The sequence below is a fragment of the Brassica napus genome, chromosome C2 (genome assembly GCF_020379485.1).
Source record: "Brassica napus cultivar Da-Ae chromosome C2, Da-Ae, whole genome shotgun sequence".
In the NCBI taxonomy this organism is placed as follows: Eukaryota; Viridiplantae; Streptophyta; class Magnoliopsida; order Brassicales; family Brassicaceae; genus Brassica; species Brassica napus.
In genome coordinates this window covers 28493822-28513033 of record NC_063445.1, presented here as the reverse complement: position 1 = coordinate 28513033, position 19212 = coordinate 28493822, and the positions used below count along the sequence as shown (strand labels likewise).

Sequence of the window (19212 nt, the reverse complement as noted above, 5' to 3'; positions counted from 1 at the left end):
ACCCTAACCAATCTTAGACTGAATATAACTGGGGACAGTGAAATTTATGTTTATGGGAGGTACTTACTAATATTAGTTTATTCATGAATTTCTGAAAAAATATATATATTTCCAAACAAAAAAATTTTATTGAGTCAAGAAGGGGATAATGATCTTATTAGATTTTTGCTTGTTATCTAACCATTTTTTTAGCACCATTTTAAATTCTCTGATTGCACATAGTACTAAAGATATTAAAGTGAATCAACCTGTCAACTGTCCACACTTGCTGAGATTGTTTGAAGGAACCAAAGCTGACCTCCAACACTAAACTTGACACAACTGCTTGTCTTGGGGCGTGGTATACATGGGATCGAATTCTTCAAACAAGTCTGGAAGGTAAAGCCTTGTGTAGATAGATTAATCACCCTTTCTCTCTCCATTTTCGAATATATAAATAGATAAAAAAAACTTATATATATATATATATTATTATTAGATCTATTAGAGATTTATTAGGTGGAATCCGAACAGGACTTGGTGGCTACAACCATTAAAGCTTGCTTCATAAGGATTCCAACAAAAAAGAATTCGAACGAGACTTGGTGGCCGCAATCTTCAAGGCTCGATTCATATGTATTCTTGGATATAGGTCAAAAAGAAGTGAACAGGACTTGGTGGCAACCACCATTATGTCTTGATTCATGGAAACCTGTCCAATCTAAGTCAATAATCTTGCCAATAAAAGCAGATTTTGACTAAGAGAGAAAATTAGTAGAGAGAGAGGATATGAACTAATGTTTACCTGCAGGTCCAAATACTTGTTTGAAAATCCTTGCATCCTGTGATTGATACCCTCAAGATAAAGCCTGCACTTTTATTTATGTTAAGAAATGAGGTTGGTAGAGGGGAATATAAGACAAGATTTGTTTAAGTTGCTGGCTAGATGAATTTGGTTGCTAAGCTAGGATATGGTATAAAGTGCTTTTGTGATTAGAACCTTTTAGATATGGATTGCAATATTAAAGAGGTGATGATTATGAGTTTTAAATCATGTGAGTTCCTGATGTTTTCAAACCTCTTTCAGAGAGACTGCTCTGTTGTGTTTTGCTTGAGGACAAGCAAAAGAGTAACTCTGGGAGAGTTGATAGACCATGGATTTTACCCGTTTTTAACCATGGTTTATGAGTATTTTAAGATATATTATTATTATATAGAGTTTATTTAGAGTAATTACAGGTTCAGGTACTATCTGGAAGAAAGTGATGTATTTGGAGCTATTTGGAGATCTTTTGAGCTTCGCTGGAAGCAAGGGATTGTCGACGGTCACAACTCAGTATCGACCGACAGTTATCACCAAATATCGATTGATGTTGGAATCTTCACGTCGATCGATTATGAAGCCACCCGAGAGTTAATAACAAATTAGAAGATTCCAAGTTTCACAAAAGTCTTAGTAATTACATCATTAGTCTCTGGCCGCCTGTTAGGCTATTTATTAGGGTTTTGTATCATTTTAGAGGCAGATTTGCCTAGAGACCTTTTTAGACCTAGTTTGGAGGAAGCAAGAAGCTACCATTGAAAGATAGTTTAGAGCTGGAGAGAGAGATCAACACTGCAAAACAGAGAAGATCTTGAACTCCTTTGCTTTATTTCATTTGTTGCTTACTCTATTTATTCATTTTTATTAAGTATTATTCAGACCATCATAACCATGTGTTCCATGAATATGTCTGAGTAGTCCTTACTGTTAGATTTAGGTTTCTCACTAGGTTGATAAATGTATTACTGACAATAATAATTGTTAGGGTGTTTAGAAATATGATTCTTTCAACTAGTTATGCTTAAAGCTAAGTTTAGGATTGATCACTCGTAAACTTAGATCTTATGATTAATTAGGATCAAGCCATTGCTTGACTCAATACCTGAAAATAACTAGAATGATCTAAATGATTAGATACGAACGAGAGTTGGTCTAGTGAGTTAGAGAATTTAGATCAAACCAGGCCGTAAAGCTTTCTGGAAGAAGTATCGATCGACGCAGTGATAGCTCTGTCGATCGATATTTTGAAAGGTGTATCGATCGATATTCACAAAGAATTATCGATCGACACTTTCTCGTGATTAACATACGAGAGTTGAAATCCGAGATCCAGATTTGATAATCAATTTGATTATACCTTTGTTTGAATTCAAGAATAATTGATATTAGTAAATCCCTAATACCCAAATTAAGTTTTACTTATCACACCTGAGAATAAACCTGAGTCTAGCTATTTCCCTCGACTGTTAACAACCTCAAAACAAATCAAACGAGCAATTTACTTGCTCACCAATCCATTTACTGCTTTAAACGGTTTAATCTAGATTTATTCCAAGACCATAATCTATTGTGTAATCCTAGAGTCTCTGTGGATTCAATCCCTAAGTACTACATCTGAACCTCTTATTTGAGAGAGTAATTCACTAATTAGGGTAATTTGAGTGATATTAGTTAGTTGGTTACAAAATTTTGGAACATATTCAAATGATAATAGGTAGGATCATTCGTGTCTCTGGATAGCAAAAAGAATTCTAAGCAAGACAATAAAGTTATTAATCTTTTTTCTACTAGATGAAAATGTATGCTTTAAAAAAATAACAAATAACATTGGGACTAGATAGTCAGTTTCTCCCTGACACAGCTCCCAATGCAAAACCCTTGGCAGGTCCCTGGCCGTTTAACCGGCCTGAAACCACCGTCGTTTGCTGCTGGCGAACCTCTCCTCCCCCCGCCAATCCCACCTGATCCTCCAGACAGCTCGTCATCCCTCTCTCCCCAACACTTTCCACCACTATCCTCTCCACCTTCTGCTCCAATTTCCACTGGTCCTTCTACAGTACGTAAGGGATCTAAGTACGCTCTCTCTACTACTGATGTCACTATGGCACCGGTTGATTCTCTGAACTCAGCTCTCCCTCAATTTGGTACAATCTCCTCCATACCAAAAGAGGGGCTGGAAAACTAAACTGGTCCAATTCCTGAATCTGAGAAAGTAACTGTTCCACACTCTGGATCTGAACCTAACATTTCTGAAACCCTAAAAAATATCCCACCAAAAAACTCCCCCATTTTCACAAACAAGGCCTCTTCTCACCCAACTTCCCCTTTGGCATCAACTACCTCTGAGCTCAACCCTATTGAACATGTCTCTTCATCTCCTCCGCCTTTAGCCACTTCCTCTGCTCCCCTTCCCAAACCCTCTTCCCAACCAGTGCGTCAAACTCTAGTCGAAAGACTTCGCCTCTCTGAGGACAAATCTCTTCAGAGACTAGCCCCTGTTACCATAGCCCCCTCAGGCAGACCAAGGGTGCTTATTCCAGATTCAGTTTTCCAAAAAGGTGCTGATATCCATAAGGACTTCATCATCTGCTACTTTAATGGTAAAGATCTGCCCTTTAGCCAGACACAAAGCGTTTTCAACCACCTGTGGGGAAAAGGGAAACGTTTGGAAATTCACAACAATCCTGTCAACAGAACGGTTCTAGTACGTATACAGAGTGATTACCTTAGACAGAAGATCTTGGAGAAGAACATATGGTATGTAGGAGACTCCATGTTCCACACTGCTCTTTGGTCCTCTGTCCACTCAAAGAATACTCCACCTTTGAAAGCAATCAAGATCTGGGCTCACCTCACGGGTGTACCGCTAGACCTGCGCTACAAAGAGGGTCTTAGCTTAGTTGCTGGACTAGTTGGAGACCCCAAAGAGACAGACGATTTTACGTTGAACCTTGTAAGCTTAACTCTGGCTCATGTGAAGGTTGAGGTCGACCTAACTAAACCACTACCCTCTGTTGTTGAATTTGAACGCCAAAGTGGAGAGGTGGTTGAAGTCTCTGTCCATTATCTTTGGGTTCCACCCACATGCTCTCACTGCCATGAACTTGGTCATATTGTGCGGAATTGCCTTCTCTATACCTCTCCAGCTGAGGACTCCACTGCTGACCAGGGAAAGAAAAACCCTGAACCTGTCAAGCATAACAAGAAGTACCAGAGTGTAGTTAAACCCAAACAAAGTACCTATGTAAGAAAATATCAGTTACCTTCAAAGGCTGCTGCTCAAAATCCAGTACCAATGGGATCAGAGTCTCCTAATATTAATCTGATCAACAACTTTGTTTCTCTGGCCTCTAACGAAGGGACCCCTCAGATAGTGATGTCCAGTGGTCGTTTTGCTGGTTCCCAACTTCTTTCTCTCCCACCCTCATCCAACCCTTTCTTATCTCCTGATCCTCCCCCTAGACCCTCCTTAAAACGATCTCGCTCCTCACCCACCCTGTCCCCGCCTTTAACTTCCCAGCCTACACCTTTTCACCAATTTAAAACCCCTTCAAAAACCTCTTAAAACCCTTTGTTTCCCTTCACGAACTCCCCCTCGCTTGATGTCTTAAACCCCCGACCCTTCAACCAGACCCTTTCCCTTACTCTTCCTCCTCCTCTCCCCTCTGCCCCTGATCCTACTACAACTTCTTCTTATGTTTTTCCAGTCTCTCCTATTCTTTCGGGAGAGCAAATCAACATTTCTTAATGAGTGTAAAACTCTTTTTTTGGAATGTTCGGGGACTTAATGAACCAACTAAACACGGACCTTTTATTTCTTGGTTTAATACTCATAGACCCCTTTTTGGTGCTATTCTTGAATCACATGTTAAAGAACCTTCTCTAAACACTATCTTATCTAGCCTTTGCCCAGGATGGTGCTTCACTTCCAATCACTCCTCTGAACCTGATGGCGAATCCTTTTAATTTGGAGAGACTCCCTAAAGGTCCAAATCCTTGCTCAATCTAACCAATGCATCACTTGCAAGATTGTTTTCCCAAACCAAGCGCCCATCATCTACTCTGCCATATACGCCTCAAATCTAAGTGCTGATCGAGTTGACCTCTGGGCAGAGCTCATACAACTCCAGTCCTACCTTGATTTAGAAAACTGCTGCTGGGTTTTGGGTGGTGACTTCAATCAGATTCTCAGGCTTTCTGAACACTCAAATGGCCACCTTAATACTCCAGACAGCCTCATGTATCAGCTCCAAGACTGTCTACTCCAACTTGGAGTCTTTGATTTGCGCTTCATAGGTCCTGCTCACACCTGGACAAATAGCCAACCCTCAAACCCTATCTCAAAGAAACTCGATCGCCTCCTTGTCAACCCCTATATTGTCGCAACTTTCCCTAATGCCCTAGCCTCCTTCCTCCCTCCCCTCATCTCTGACCATGCTCCTTGTATCCTAGACTTAGCTTTCTCCCTACCAAAAGCTGGAACTCAGCCCTTCAAATTCCAAAACTACCTGACAAAACACCCAAAGTTTTCGCAGCTAATTAACGATGTGTGGTTCCAAGCCGGTTCTGCATGCCAAACCCTTACTCAGCTGTGATGGAAATTGAAACTGATAAAACAAGATCTAAGACAACTAAACAGAGAGAATTTTTCACAAATTCAAGAGAGAGTGAGTGATGCTAACCATTTGCTTCAGTGTGCGCAGGTACAAGCTCTCCAAAATCCTTCTCCTTTGACATTCCAGGCCGAGCGTGATCTACACCAGAAATGGATGTTTTTGAGAGAGATTGAAGAGTTGTATTTCTTACAAAAATCAAGAATAAATTGGCTTAAAGAGGGGGACTTAAACACAACCTTTTTCCACAGGATTGATTAAGCGTTTAAGCACACACCAATTAACCTAATGTGCCAACAATACCACAATCGAATGGTATGTCATTGTAGCATTTTAGGATCGAATCCACAGAGAACTAGAGACTTATAACACCAAGAATACACAAACCTTCCTAATCTAAGCAAACAAGAAGATAGATGATTTGTAACAAACTAATATCCTAGAAATATAAACAAGGTGATCTCAGATCCAATCAAGAAATAAGTGCAAGAATTCAATCAAATACTAAGGAGAATCCATGGGCTAAGGGAATTGACTTCAAGTAACTAAGATCCAATCTAGGTGACAAGCTTTCAATCAAAGTAATCTCTTAAGTCTAAACACAATTTTAGACAAGTCCTATGTCTAGGTAAATGTCCATTTGCTTAGAAATCATTAAACATCAAATGTCTTTGGCTTAATTCAATCAAGCAATCTTTAAGTTCAAGTTCAATAACTATCTAGCAATTTTAACATCAAGTGTCCTTGGCTAATCTCACTAGAGCTTAGTTGAGCTGATTCAAACACTTCATCTAATCATGTCTGATGAGAAGTGTTTAGAAATCAGGTTTAGAGTGATCAAGACTAAACAAGCATTAAAAATACTCAACAAGCAAGTTCATACAAGGATCTAATACAATAACACCATAGATCTTCACTAAGTTACTCTAATCTCCCTAACCCATGAATCCAAGGAGAGTCTACTCTCTAAACTCCATGAGAAACCTCAAACCCATGATGGATTCAAGGCTCATCATGTTTATGAGAAAGAAAAACAAGATATAATATGAAGAACTTCCTTAGATTATGATATAAAGATTCAAGCTTTTTAACAATGGGAGGCAAGTTCTAGAGAGAAAAATGAGATCCCCTTAGGTTTTTAGGTTTAAAACTATATATAAGACATGCCAAACTCGAGCTGGTTTAGTGAATTAAACCGGGTCAAACCGGAATAAACCGGTCAACATCTCCAAATCTGTTCGTAGCGGCCATCACGTCCCGCTACCAGTGGCCGCTAGCGAATCAGCGTCTTCCCGAGCGGCGTCACGTCCCCGCTACCAGTGGCCGCTCCAGCACTCGCTCATGATGTGGCGACCTCATTAACCCGCTTTGCCAAGCCGCTACGAACCTCCACGAGCTTGAGCTCCGATTCGTTTTTCTTTGTCTCAAGACCCGAGCTTAACTTCTTCACATCGCGACTCCAATGACCGTGAAGGCTCTCTGAGGTGGCTCATGGTCTTGTCGTGCTCTGTTCTGGCGAGGCTCCTTCTCCAAAGACGAGATCGTGCTCGGACCACCACGAACCCATCACTAAGCCGTCGTCTTCTCCTCCGCCATGGTCTGCAACTCGCGATGCCGGCTCCAGAGCGACCAGCTTTCCTCACGGCTCAGCTCCGTCATCGTCGCGGATCGAAGTAAACCTCATCGAAGAGCAACAATGGCCAATTCTTCCTTATTTGCAAAACAGGTCCCTGAACTTCTGGTTCTATACAAATCGGCCCAATACTTTGGAATGTGCAGAAATGACCTCACGAATTGACCCATAGACTTTTGATTGTGCAATATAACCCAAGGGAATATGCTGAAACTGCAACCTTGGTCCCTGAACTTTGGATAACTTCATATTTGACCCCAGACTTCCATAGTGTGCAGCTTAGCCCTTGAATTTCGCCCCAAACTTCCAAATAAGCATTCCAACCCCTCTGATATGCAAATGAGTATGCAATTACAACACAAAGACCTAAATGCAACCTAAAATGATCATAATAAGCTAAAATATGAACCTAAAACTCATAAAAAACATGAGATATCAACTCCCCCACACTAGTCCTTTACTTGTCCTCAAGTAAACTTTCAAGAACATGGGAAGTGATGTTTCAATACACAAATGGAAATTCATGACCTTAAGAAACTCTTCAATGCCATCGTTGTGATATACTTACAAAATCATACCAAATAGCAAGAGCAAGATGTTTTTATTAGCTCTAACTTCTCTCGGCCTATCAATTCCTTTGATATTTTAACTCATTATCATGAATCCTCAAATCAACCAACTCTCACATTCAATAAGAAATATCATAAGTGAATTCTCGCAAATTGCCAATTGGTCCAAATCATTTGGTTTGGTGAGAAAAGAAAAAAAAATGGCTTAATGTGAAGAATGAGAAGGGTCCAAATACATTTTGCTATGGTGACTTACACTCAAGAATAGGAGTTTGATCATTATGCAAAATTTATCTAAGAAAAGGAGCAATTAATGCATACATAAATCGGTTCTCATCATTGTACCCTTTTCCTAGACAATTTTTAAGTTCTACCCTTTCTTTTCTTCATCTCAAATCTCAAATGTACACCCATTTTCATCTCTTACCCAATGAACACTCTTTTTTTTTTTTTTTTTTTTTTTTTTTTTTTTTGACACAATCTGAGCTATATATATATATATATACATATATATTTTTTTTTAGACACACTCTTTTTTTTTTCTTTTTTTTTTTTTTTTTTTTATTTATTTCCTTTACATAATCTTTCCCAATTCAATCCTCAAGATCAAAATAATTAAAGCACATCATTCCAACCACCATCCTAGATTCTAGCCCAAAAGAGGTCCTAATGCTAACAAGAGATGAGAACAAATCAATGTCGCTCCTAATACTCTCAAGATTTTGCACATGACAAGCATTCACAAAAAGACCTCACTCAACAATTAATGATGGTTTGAAAGAAGTGAAGGGTTTAGGGTATGGACTACCACTTGAGTTGTCAAAAAGATTGGTAAAACGGTTTATACAAGCTCAAGTGTGTGTAAAGCCATGATTTAGTACTCAAGAGACCATAAGCAAGAAGCATTAAGTTCATTTTAGTCAATTAAGATCGGAGTTGGTTTCAAAGAGTAAGATTCAATGAGTCTTAAGAGGAGTTTTCAAGGCTCGAAGTCTACAAGAAATTCAGAAGAAGCTCAAGCTACTTATTATGATTCAAAAGGGTATCAACAATGAGTTCATTGCATGAGTCCTTTATAGGGATTTTACCTATGCATTCTATATGATCTAGACTCAAACCTAAAGATGCAAATGATATAACTAAATTTTTTTTTTTTTATAGATGATTTTTTTTTTATGGATTTTCTATGCAAATGGATATGCAATGCTTATGACAAGTAAACAAAACAGAAAACTCTATGCAAATGGATATGCAATGCTTATGACAAGTAAACAAAACAGAAAACATGTGAGATAAGTAGACTCTCCCCCCACACTTACTTCACACAGTCTCTTGTGTGAGAGCAAGGTGAAAGAAGAGGTCTAGAAGAAACAAACAAGAAGACTATATATTTACAATGGTTGTAGAGACACTTAGCTTGGAGTTGCTAGATGGAGTTGAATAATTTTAACACTTGTAGCTTTGCTGGATGGCCATCTTTCTCTTTGATTAAGAGGGGAATCACCTAAAAATTTTAAACACACTTATTAAACACACAAAAGAAAAACCACACAAGTAAAACTATAATATATATAGGGATAGACATGGGACTTCCTCCCAAGTGAGCTTGTTTTAAGTCTCTAGCTTGACTTTGTGTGCTTGCTAATCATAAGTATCAAAAGGCTGAGCCAATGCACCTTTGGTCTTTCTCCTACAAGAACAAGAAACCAAGTGTGCAAAGAAACACACTACTGTCCATAGAAAATAGATAGATTTTTCCTCAAAGAGCTTCACTAAAGATATGATATGAGTTATGAAATGCTTCTTGAGGTTCAGATGATCATGAGAATCAAAAGCATTAGGTGGAAACACAAAATCAACTACAGGTTCAAACAAGGTATTAACAAAGTAGTCAACTCTATCTCCATCAATCAAATAATACACAATGTTCACATTCTCATGATAGTTTTCAGCATCGGGGTTTTCTATCTCAAGCAAGAGCTTATCCACATCAAGTTCATCCCCTAAATCAGCAAGTTCAAGAAGAGGTCTAGAATTCTCAAGCAGCAAAAAGTTGGATTCAAGATCAAATGAAGCACAAATATAGTTCTTGACAAAGCAAACTTCAATGTGATCTTTAGCAAGCTTTTCTACTCTCAGTTCATCTAGTTTCCTAGTTTCACATATCAGATCAAGACATTCATTTATGAGCACAAGAGAATCAAGATCAGGGGCGTTATCCTCACCACAAGGCAAGCAAATTTCCTCAAGTTTAAGTTCTAAAGTGGAAATGCTTTACCTTCCAGCTGGGGTGGTGGAACCCAATACATTACCTCATCAAGGGCACAAGCAGCATCAAACTCATACTGGTTAACATCTCTTCCTTCAAACTCTGCTCTATCCCTAATAAGGTGTATCCGGACCATTTGTGCTAGTTGTCTTATTGGCTTGCCCCAATACTCTTTCGTTCTCTGAAGCCGGTGTAACTCCACTCTTTGATCTGGTGTGAGTATGCGTATATCAAAGGGTGGTGGCTTCACATATGGCTGATCTTCAATGCGATCATCAAATGTCTCTTCCTCTTCTTGTGGCTTCTCAGAGTATCTTGAAGCCATCTCTACAAATAACAAAAGCTAGAAGAAGAAGTTAGTAGCTATACAAAAGCAAAACAAAGCATAAGAAAATAAAGCTTAATCTCAAGAAAGTTTGAAATCTTAATGACAAATCTACTTAGTTCCCCGGCAACGGCGCCAAATTGATTAAGCGTTTAAGCACACACCAATTAACCTAATGTGCCAACAATACCACAATCGAATGGTATGTCATTGTAGCATTTTAGGATCGAATCCACAGAGAACTAGAGACTTATAACACCAAGAATACACAAACCTTCCTAATCTAAGCAAACAAGAAGATAGATGATTTGTAACAAACTAATATCCTAGAAATATAAACAAGGTGATCTCAGATCCAATCAAGAAATAAGTGCAAGAATTCAATCAAATACTAAGGAGAATCCATGGGCTAAGGGAATTGACTTCAAGTAACTAAGATCCAATCTAGGTGACAAGCTTTCAATCAAAGTAATCTCTTAAGTCTAAACACAATTTTAGACAAGTCCTATGTCTAGGTAAATGTCCATTTGCTTAGAAATCATTAAACATCAAATGTCTTTGGCTTAATTCAATCAAGCAATCTTTAAGTTCAAGTTCAATAACTATCTAGCAATTTTAACATCAAGTGTCCTTGGCTAATCTCACTAGAGCTTAGTTGAGCTGATTCAAACACTTCATCTAATCATGTCTGATGAGAAGTGTTTAGAAATCAGGTTTAGAGTGATCAAGACTAAACAAGCATTAAAAATACTCAACAAGCAAGTTCATACAAGGATCTAATACAATAACACCATAGATCTTCACTAAGTTACTCTAATCTCCCTAACCCATGAATCCAAGGAGAGTCTACTCTCTAAACTCCATGAGAAACCTCAAACCCATGATGGATTCAAGGCTCATCATGTTTATGAGAAAGAAAAACAAGATATAATATGAAGAACTTCCTTAGATTATGATATAAAGATTCAAGCTTTTTAACAATGGGAGGCAAGTTCTTGAGAGAAAAATGAGATCCCCTTAGGTTTTTAGGTTTAAAACTATATATAAGACATGCCAAACTCGAGCTGGTTTAGTGAATTAAACCGGGTCAAACCGGAATAAACCGGTCAACATCTCCAAATCTGTTCGTAGCGGCCATCACGTCCCGCTACCAGTGGCCGCTAGCGAATCAGCGTCTTCCCGAGCGGCGTCACGTCCCCGCTACCAGTGGCCGCTCCAGCACTCGCTCATGATGTGGCGACCTCATTAACCCGCTTTGCCAAGCCGCTACGAACCTCCACGAGCTTGAGCTCCGATTCGTTTTTCTTTGTCTCAAGACCCGAGCTTAACTTCTTCACATCGCGACTCCAATGACCGTGAAGGCTCTCTGAGGTGGCTCATGGTCTTGTCGTGCTCTGTTCTGGCGAGGCTCCTTCTCCAAAGACGAGATCGTGCTCGGACCACCACGAACCCATCACTAAGCCGTCGTCTTCTCCTCCGCCATGGTCTGCAACTCGCGATGCCGGCTCCAGAGCGACCAGCTTTCCTCACGGCTCAGCTCCGTCATCGTCGCGGATCGAAGTAAACCTCATCGAAGAGCAACAATGGCCAATTCTTCCTTATTTGCAAAACAGGTCCCTGAACTTCTGGTTCTATACAAATCGGCCCAATACTTTGGAATGTGCAGAAATGACCTCACGAATTGACCCATAGACTTTTGATTGTGCAATATAACCCAAGGGAATATGCTGAAACTGCAACCTTGGTCCCTGAACTTTGGATAACTTCATATTTGACCCCAGACTTCCATAGTGTGCAGCTTAGCCCTTGAATTTCGCCCCAAACTTCCAAATAAGCATTCCAACCCCTCTGATATGCAAATGAGTATGCAATTACAACACAAAGACCTAAATGCAACCTAAAATGATCATAATAAGCTAAAATATGAACCTAAAACTCATAAAAAACATGAGATATCAAGGATCTGTCAAGTTAGAGCGAGCTATAACTGCATCCGAGCCTTCTTGTCTCAGTCAGGTACCTCCGTCACTGACCCACTGGAGATGAGTGCACTGGCCATTAACCATTTTCAATCAGTTCTGGGACCACTTCATCTTATCTCACAACTTATCTCCACTGGCCCGTACTGGTTTATGGATCTCACGGCTTTCACCTTTCCCGAAGAACATAGACAGCCAATGATCTCAATCCCAACAGCTGACGAAATAAAGGCACTGTTCTTCAAGCTTAACCCAAATAAGGCTCCTGGGCCTGATGGTCTTACCTCTGGTTTCTTCAAAGCTTCTTGGGACACTATTGGTGCTGAAGTCATTATCTCTATCCGACAGTTCTTCTTCTCCGGCTTCCTCCCTGCAACAGCAAATGCGACTATTTTGTCACTAATACCAAAATTTCCAGGAGCGGTAAAGATAACAGACTTCAGACCAATCTCCAGCATAAACACTGTCTACAAGGTGGTCTCGAGATTGCTAGTCAAGCGCCTGAAACCTATCTTGCCTAAACTGATTCTGCCAAGTCAAACAGCTTTTGTGAAGGACAGATTACTAGTAGAAAACACCACCCTTGCCAGTGAATTAATCAACGGTTATCACAAGAACAATGGGGCTAAGAGAATTACCATCAAAGTGGATATTGCAAAAGCTTTTGACACCCTCTCTTGGGAATTTTTGTTCTCCTGCCTCCATGGACTCCAACTACCCCAGCAGCTGATCTCCTGGATTAAAGCGTGTATCTGCACAACAAGCTTCATGATTGGCTATAATGGTACGGTCAATGGTTACTTTAAAGGCAAGAGAGGTCTCAGACAAGGTGATCCACTTTCACCTTATCTGTTTGTTATAGCTATGAACTCTCTATCTCATATGCTAAACAAAGCTGCCTCTCAAAATAGACTCAAATATCATTCTAACTGCAAGTCTACAAAGCTGACTCACCTCTCTTTTGCGGATGCTCTTCTCATATTCATTGACGGCTCCATTGAATCTGTCCAGCTAGTCTTACAAATCCTAAAAGAATTTGAGCTCAGATCTGGTCTAGCTGTCAGTATGCAGAAAACAAGTTTCTTTACCTCAGGTCTATCAGTTCCAGAAGTGGAGACAATTCAAGCCTCAACGGGTATGACTCTAGGTTCCCTTCTTGTCCGCTACCTAGGTGTTCCTCTCAACTCGAGGAAGCTCTCCCTCACCAACTGTGAGCCCCTAATCCAGCAGGTTAAAGCCCAGTTCTTCTCCTGGTCTGTCAAGTCTCTATCGTTTGCAGGTCGGCTTCTCCTTATCAAGACTGTGATAACTGGAATAACAACATTTTGGTGTTCAGCTTTCATTTTACCCAAAGCCTGTATCGCAAGAATAAATTCCCTATGCAGTATGTTCCTGTGGAAAGGAAGTTTAGAAGGTCATCACACAGCTCGGGTCTCTTGGGAAACAGTGGTTCTTACAAAATGACAGGGTGGACTAGAAGTGAAGGATCTTTATACCTGGAATAAAGCGTGCTGTCTGCGACTAGTATGGATGTTGTTCTTCAGGGAGGAGTCAGTGTGGGTAAAGTGGTTCAAGGAAGTTATTCTCAAAGGCTCGTTTCATAACTACTGGACAACAACACCAAAGCAATCATACTCATGGCTCGCCAAAAAATTGCTAAAGCTGAGAGACACTATTTTTCCCTTGATCAAGCTTCGGCTTCAAAATGGAAATGCAGCGCGGTTTTGGTTTGACAACTGGACTCCGTTCGGCAGACTCTATGACTATCTCTCCGCCTCAACAAACCGTTTGGGTATCCCTCTCAACGCAACTGTCTCTTCTCTGTCTAGGAATGGGCTGTGGAAATTACCACCTGCAAGGTCAGAAAACCAACATTAGTTACACTGTCACCTAACAATTGTGCAGTTAACTACTAAGGAGGACTACTATGAATGGGAGCTAGATGGAAAGAGATCAACAAAGTTTGAAACGGGAAAGATTTATACATACCTTTGTGAAGAGCGAATGGACGTTCAATGGCATAGAGCAATCTGGAATTCTAGAGGTATACCAAGACACAATCTCCATTCCTGGCTCGTGGTACAAGATCGACTTCCTACACGGGACAGACTGATCAGATGGGGATTGCAAGTTGACCAAACTTGTCTCCTCTGTAACGTCGTCTCTGAATCTCGTGACCATCTCTTCTTTGATTGCAACTTCAGTTTCCAATTATGGAGCCTCTCAGCCGCGAGGATCCCTATCGCACCGCATCGATCGTGGGCACATACCATTCTGCAGATGTCATCTCTCCCTCCTCCACAAGCGACCAGACTACTTACTCTCCTTACTTGGCAATCTACCTTATATTGGGTTTGGAATGAGCGCAACACCAGACTGCATACGAACACTTTCCGATCTATTGAAACCATCTACACCTTGATTGATCGACAGATAAAGAACAAAATCCAGAGCTTCAAAGATTCAAATCCTACTCGCTCTTCTCAAATGATGCACTTATGGTTCCAATCAACTTGATCTCTCTCTGTTTCCGATCACACCATCGTCCTCCGCAACTCTCGTCTTTTCCAATTCTCCTCTTTCTATTAACTAATCTGTTGGGCTAATGGGTTTAATTTGGCTAATAGGTTTAATTTGGTTCAACTATGTGATTCTAAGATGGGCTGGGCTCTTTACTATAGCCTTAGGCTTGTAAAACATTTTGGGTCTTTTGTTTTAAATTTAAGAAAGCCTTTATTCAAAAAAAAAAATGTATGTTTTTCTTTCTTTCTTATAAAACTGTATTTCTGATTATGTATGCTCCATCGATATATGATTCATGTCCTATAATTTCATACACTTAGATTGTATAAAATTTTTTGATTACAACACTTAGGTTACATCCGTTTTAATGACTAATCACAACACTTAGGTTACATTCGTTTTAATGACTGTTCATGATACAAGTTTACGGTCGGCATAATTAAACATTTGCAAATTGATGATTTGCATGCATTTAGGAATTCTGATGTTGGATTAGAAAGTAAAGAATCATGTTGCTTAAACGTTAGACATTTGTTTAAGTATACATTCATAAACCATTTATATATGCATGGCATCTGGAAATGCATTTTGGCATTTAAGTTTTTGGAAATATTATTTTTTTTTGTAAATGTGAAAATATTGTTTTTTTTGTAAATGTGGAAATATTGATTTGTTGTTAGTTTTTGTAAATTTTGACACACAAACGAACATGTGCAATTGGTTGAACAAGTGCTTGAAATTTGTTTTTCTTTTGTTCTCAAATTTTGTCAATAATAGTCATGCACGAATGATTGCTTTGCTTTACAAATAGAATTCATAAGAAGTGTTTTACGAGTACATGCACGTGATTTACTCTTGAACTTTGTTTTGTTCACATATATGCATGCATACGGTTTAATTACTGTAGAACTTTTTGTGACGGTTATAAATTTGTTGGTGAAAAGTCACAATTAATACTGTGAAAAACTACTAGATATATTTTCTGAGGAATGAAAAAATATTAATATTAGCATCATTTTGAGTAACTGATATATATTGATATCATTTATAATAATTGATGCAAATATTTGATATTTTTACATCATTTGTTAATGAAATGATGTAAATTATTTGCATCACCATTTTCAGAGTCAAATTTTTAAGTGATGCAAATTTACTTTACATCATTTATAATTGATACAAAAATACAAAATAAATGATGTTAGACAACTCTTTTTTTGTAGTGGCATATTAAGATTCTGAGGAATGAAAAATATTTTGCATACAAATTTTAGCAAAAAACAATAAAAAATATTTTGCATGCATACGGTTTAATTACTGTAGAACTTTTTGTGACGGTTATAAATTTGTTGGTGAAAAGTCACAATTAATACTGTGAAAAACTACTAGATATATTTTCTTTTATGAAAAGACACCATGTAAATTGTTCAAAGGTGACAAATAAAAGAATGGTCATTAATTTCTTAATTATTTGATAAACAGTTATGGTCTAGGAAATAATTCAAATGATTAATTAATAATTAATTATATGGTTAAGTGTTCCATATAGTTTTAGGAATCCATGTAGTTATATAATATTAATAAGGAGAAAATCCATAATTCTTGGGTAGTTCAAAACATGTCAAAATATGTGTCTTTTATCCCTAAAAATTGAATTAGTTTAAAATAAATTATCAAAATATTTAAAGATGTATTCTTTTATAGTAATTATGTTTTTTCCAATGGTTTATAAAAAATTATATATAAAAGATGTTTTTCACTATAAAAATTACATAAATTTTGAAGAGGTTGTCAAATTGTCTAAAAATGTATATTTTCATTCTAAAACTTGTAAATATTTTTAATGAATTGTCTTTTAGTTTTTTTTCATATCTATTTCTGTATACGTTTTCAAAAATCTTACAAATTATCTAAAAATGCCGAGGTCGGTTTGTTGAGTAACTTAATTATTTATAATATTATATTAAATATAAGGTTTTAAACAAATTTTATGGATTATAATATCCTCTTTGGTGTGGGGTTTTAATTATGATTTGGCTTTGTTTATTTGGTTTCAAATAAAATATTCGAATCTATTTTGACAATATCTTTTATTAGTAGATAAGTATGAAAAAATGTAAACAAAGAATTTTTTTTTTATATGTGCACTTTTTCATTTATACATAATTTGATATATGTATTATTTATTTAGTAAATTTCTAATTACACTTAAATAGAGAGTGATTTTTGGAAATTTGAGTAAATCTTTGTAATCATTTAAGTGAACCATTGCATTTTTCTGGATGAACAATTGCAACTAATTAAATGAAACCATTGCAATATCTAGTGATGAACCATTGTAATTGTTAATGGTCGTAGTATTCGGTGATGACTCATTACAATTTTTGTGGAATGCTATACTAATATATGATTCTTCGAAATCAGTTAATTCTTTAGAAAAGTATATTTCTTATATACTAAATCACAAGTCACTTCACCAATTAAAATTTGACACATAATTCATATTTAAAAAATTGAGAAAAAATCAATTAAAACCAAAAAAATGTTCAAAAAGAAAAAAATTGAAAACGGTTTCTTTTCCACGAACCCTAACCCATAAACCATGATCTTTTTTCTTCCTCCACGATACTTCTCCTTCTTCCACAAACTTTTTGTCTCTATTCCTATATATTTCTAGAATGTGATAGACGAACAGCATCGGAACTCTCAATTGATCGAATGTAGATCAGGAAAAGTATGCTGTCCTTCTTCAGTCTCAGTACACTAATTCCATTCTCCAAGCAAAGACGGGAATCCTTGGCAACAATTGTCTTATGTGCTCTTTCCTGCCTTTGGGCGCCAAATTCAGAAACAGATTCGTGTTAGGATGTAGTAGATGCTCCTGTAAGAGGTAGGAGGAGCACGAGTGTAAACACTTCATTAACTGGTCTTCTCATAAGGATTTTCAAAGGTTTTGATACAGGAGACTCGACGAGGCAACAATACGCAGAAATCGTTATTTTTGTTAATTCGTTGGAGACAAATATTTGGTCTCTTTCTGATTCAGATTTTCGAGGGAGGATTGATGCCTTAAAGCAACGAGCTCTCAACATGCAAGGAGACTCCATGGATTCACTTCTACCTTTACTTTCTTCAATCCTTCGTTTGACACTAATTTTCTTTTGTTTTAACTGTTTTATTTTAATTTCTAGAAGCGTTTATTGTTGTAAGAGAAGCTTTCACAAGAGTTTTGGACTCCGACCTTTCATTGAGCAATTGATAGGTAAATATCTTTGTAGATATTCACTTCAGTTGTTGAGTCAACTTTGTCAACATTTACTGTTTCAGGATTGGCTAAAACGTTTGAGAAGGAGTAGATATGGTGGATCTAAATTAATGGAAATTCGACAATGCAAAAAGACTAGGGTAAGATCAGGTTATAAATGAGAAAGAAGGCGGAAGAAGATAAAAACACAAAAGTAGATGTGTTAGGAAAGGATGAAGAAATTTTGATCAAAGGTAAATCGATTCTACTACTAAATCTCCACCGAAACATATATTGGAAACAGCCTTAAAATATTATAGTGAGTAGTATTTTGATAGTAAATGTAACAAGACAAAGAAGCCATAAAATTGCTGGTTAATAATTAGAAAAAATAAACACAAGTTGAACGAGACTACGTAGAAGTAAATCATAAAAGTTTCAAACTAATATTTGTATCCAATGGGCTAATTAAGATAATTGTAATTTTGTAAACTAATCTAATATAATTTTATATTTCCTGGTTAACAAGTAATAAGTGTGCTAATGGTATGTTTATATTCTCATCTCTTTATGATAAATTAGAGATATTTATATATAACTGAAACTTGGTCTTACTTGCATGCAAAAATATATCCGTGCAATGCACGGGATCAATACTAGTATATATATATATTTTATTATTAGGGATGTTGTCACGTCGAACCTTGAATGTTTTGCACAATAGATTGTCGGTTAGTTTTACGTTTTTCTATCTATAATACTTTCAGATCAAAACCAAGTTTTAATTGATTATGGCTGTTTCACAACTCATAACATTTCTCCTTAATATGATTTTTTTAATTTAATTTATATGTTACTAGGGTCGGTCCGCCCTACGGGCGGGATATACTTTACTTGTGATCTATGTTATTATCTATCTATATATATAAAAAAACGTTTGCTTCACTCCTGTGCGTCCACGTCACTAAGTCGCTCATCCTCAGGGCGACACCTGTCCGCTTTAATGAAACGCTGCGCATTAACATAAACAACATCGAAGTGGGCCGTTATGTGTGTGGGCTAAGCCTCTCAGCCCGTGTGTGCTCTGATTGTAGGGTTCATCATACTCTTTCTTCACCGCCGTCTGAAAGCTTGAGATGATGTAGTCGGCGTGACGATTCCGTTTGTGGGGTTTCGATCGCGTCCTTTGAACTCCTTTTCCATCAATTGAAACGAAGCCAGTTACAGATTCATCGCATTAAACATCTTCTCAACT

The 19212-nt window shown here is 37.7% G+C and overlaps 2 long non-coding RNA genes across 5 annotated transcripts; both read right to left on the bottom strand.

The window, feature by feature from the left end:
- Window positions 1–5892, bottom strand: LOC125581631. Its single transcript, XR_007319251.1, has 2 exons — window positions 5655–5892; window positions 1–5556 (listed from the first exon to the last, which is right to left on the bottom strand). It is a non-coding gene; the product is annotated as an uncharacterized LOC125581631 (long non-coding RNA).
- Window positions 5893–10935: 5043 nt separating this feature from the next.
- Window positions 10936–14781, bottom strand: LOC106345846. Of its 4 annotated transcripts, XR_007319250.1 has the most exons (7): window positions 14180–14779; window positions 13687–14042; window positions 13279–13582; window positions 13145–13216; window positions 12829–12942; window positions 12636–12718; window positions 10936–12560 (listed from the first exon to the last, which is right to left on the bottom strand). It is a non-coding gene; the product is annotated as an uncharacterized LOC106345846 (long non-coding RNA). The 4 variants fall into 4 exon arrangements; XR_007319249.1 differs by having other exon boundaries at window positions 12636–12942; window positions 14180–14781; XR_007319248.1 differs by lacking the exon at window positions 12636–12718 and having other exon boundaries at window positions 14180–14778.
- Between the last annotated feature and the right edge of the window lie 4431 nt (window positions 14782–19212).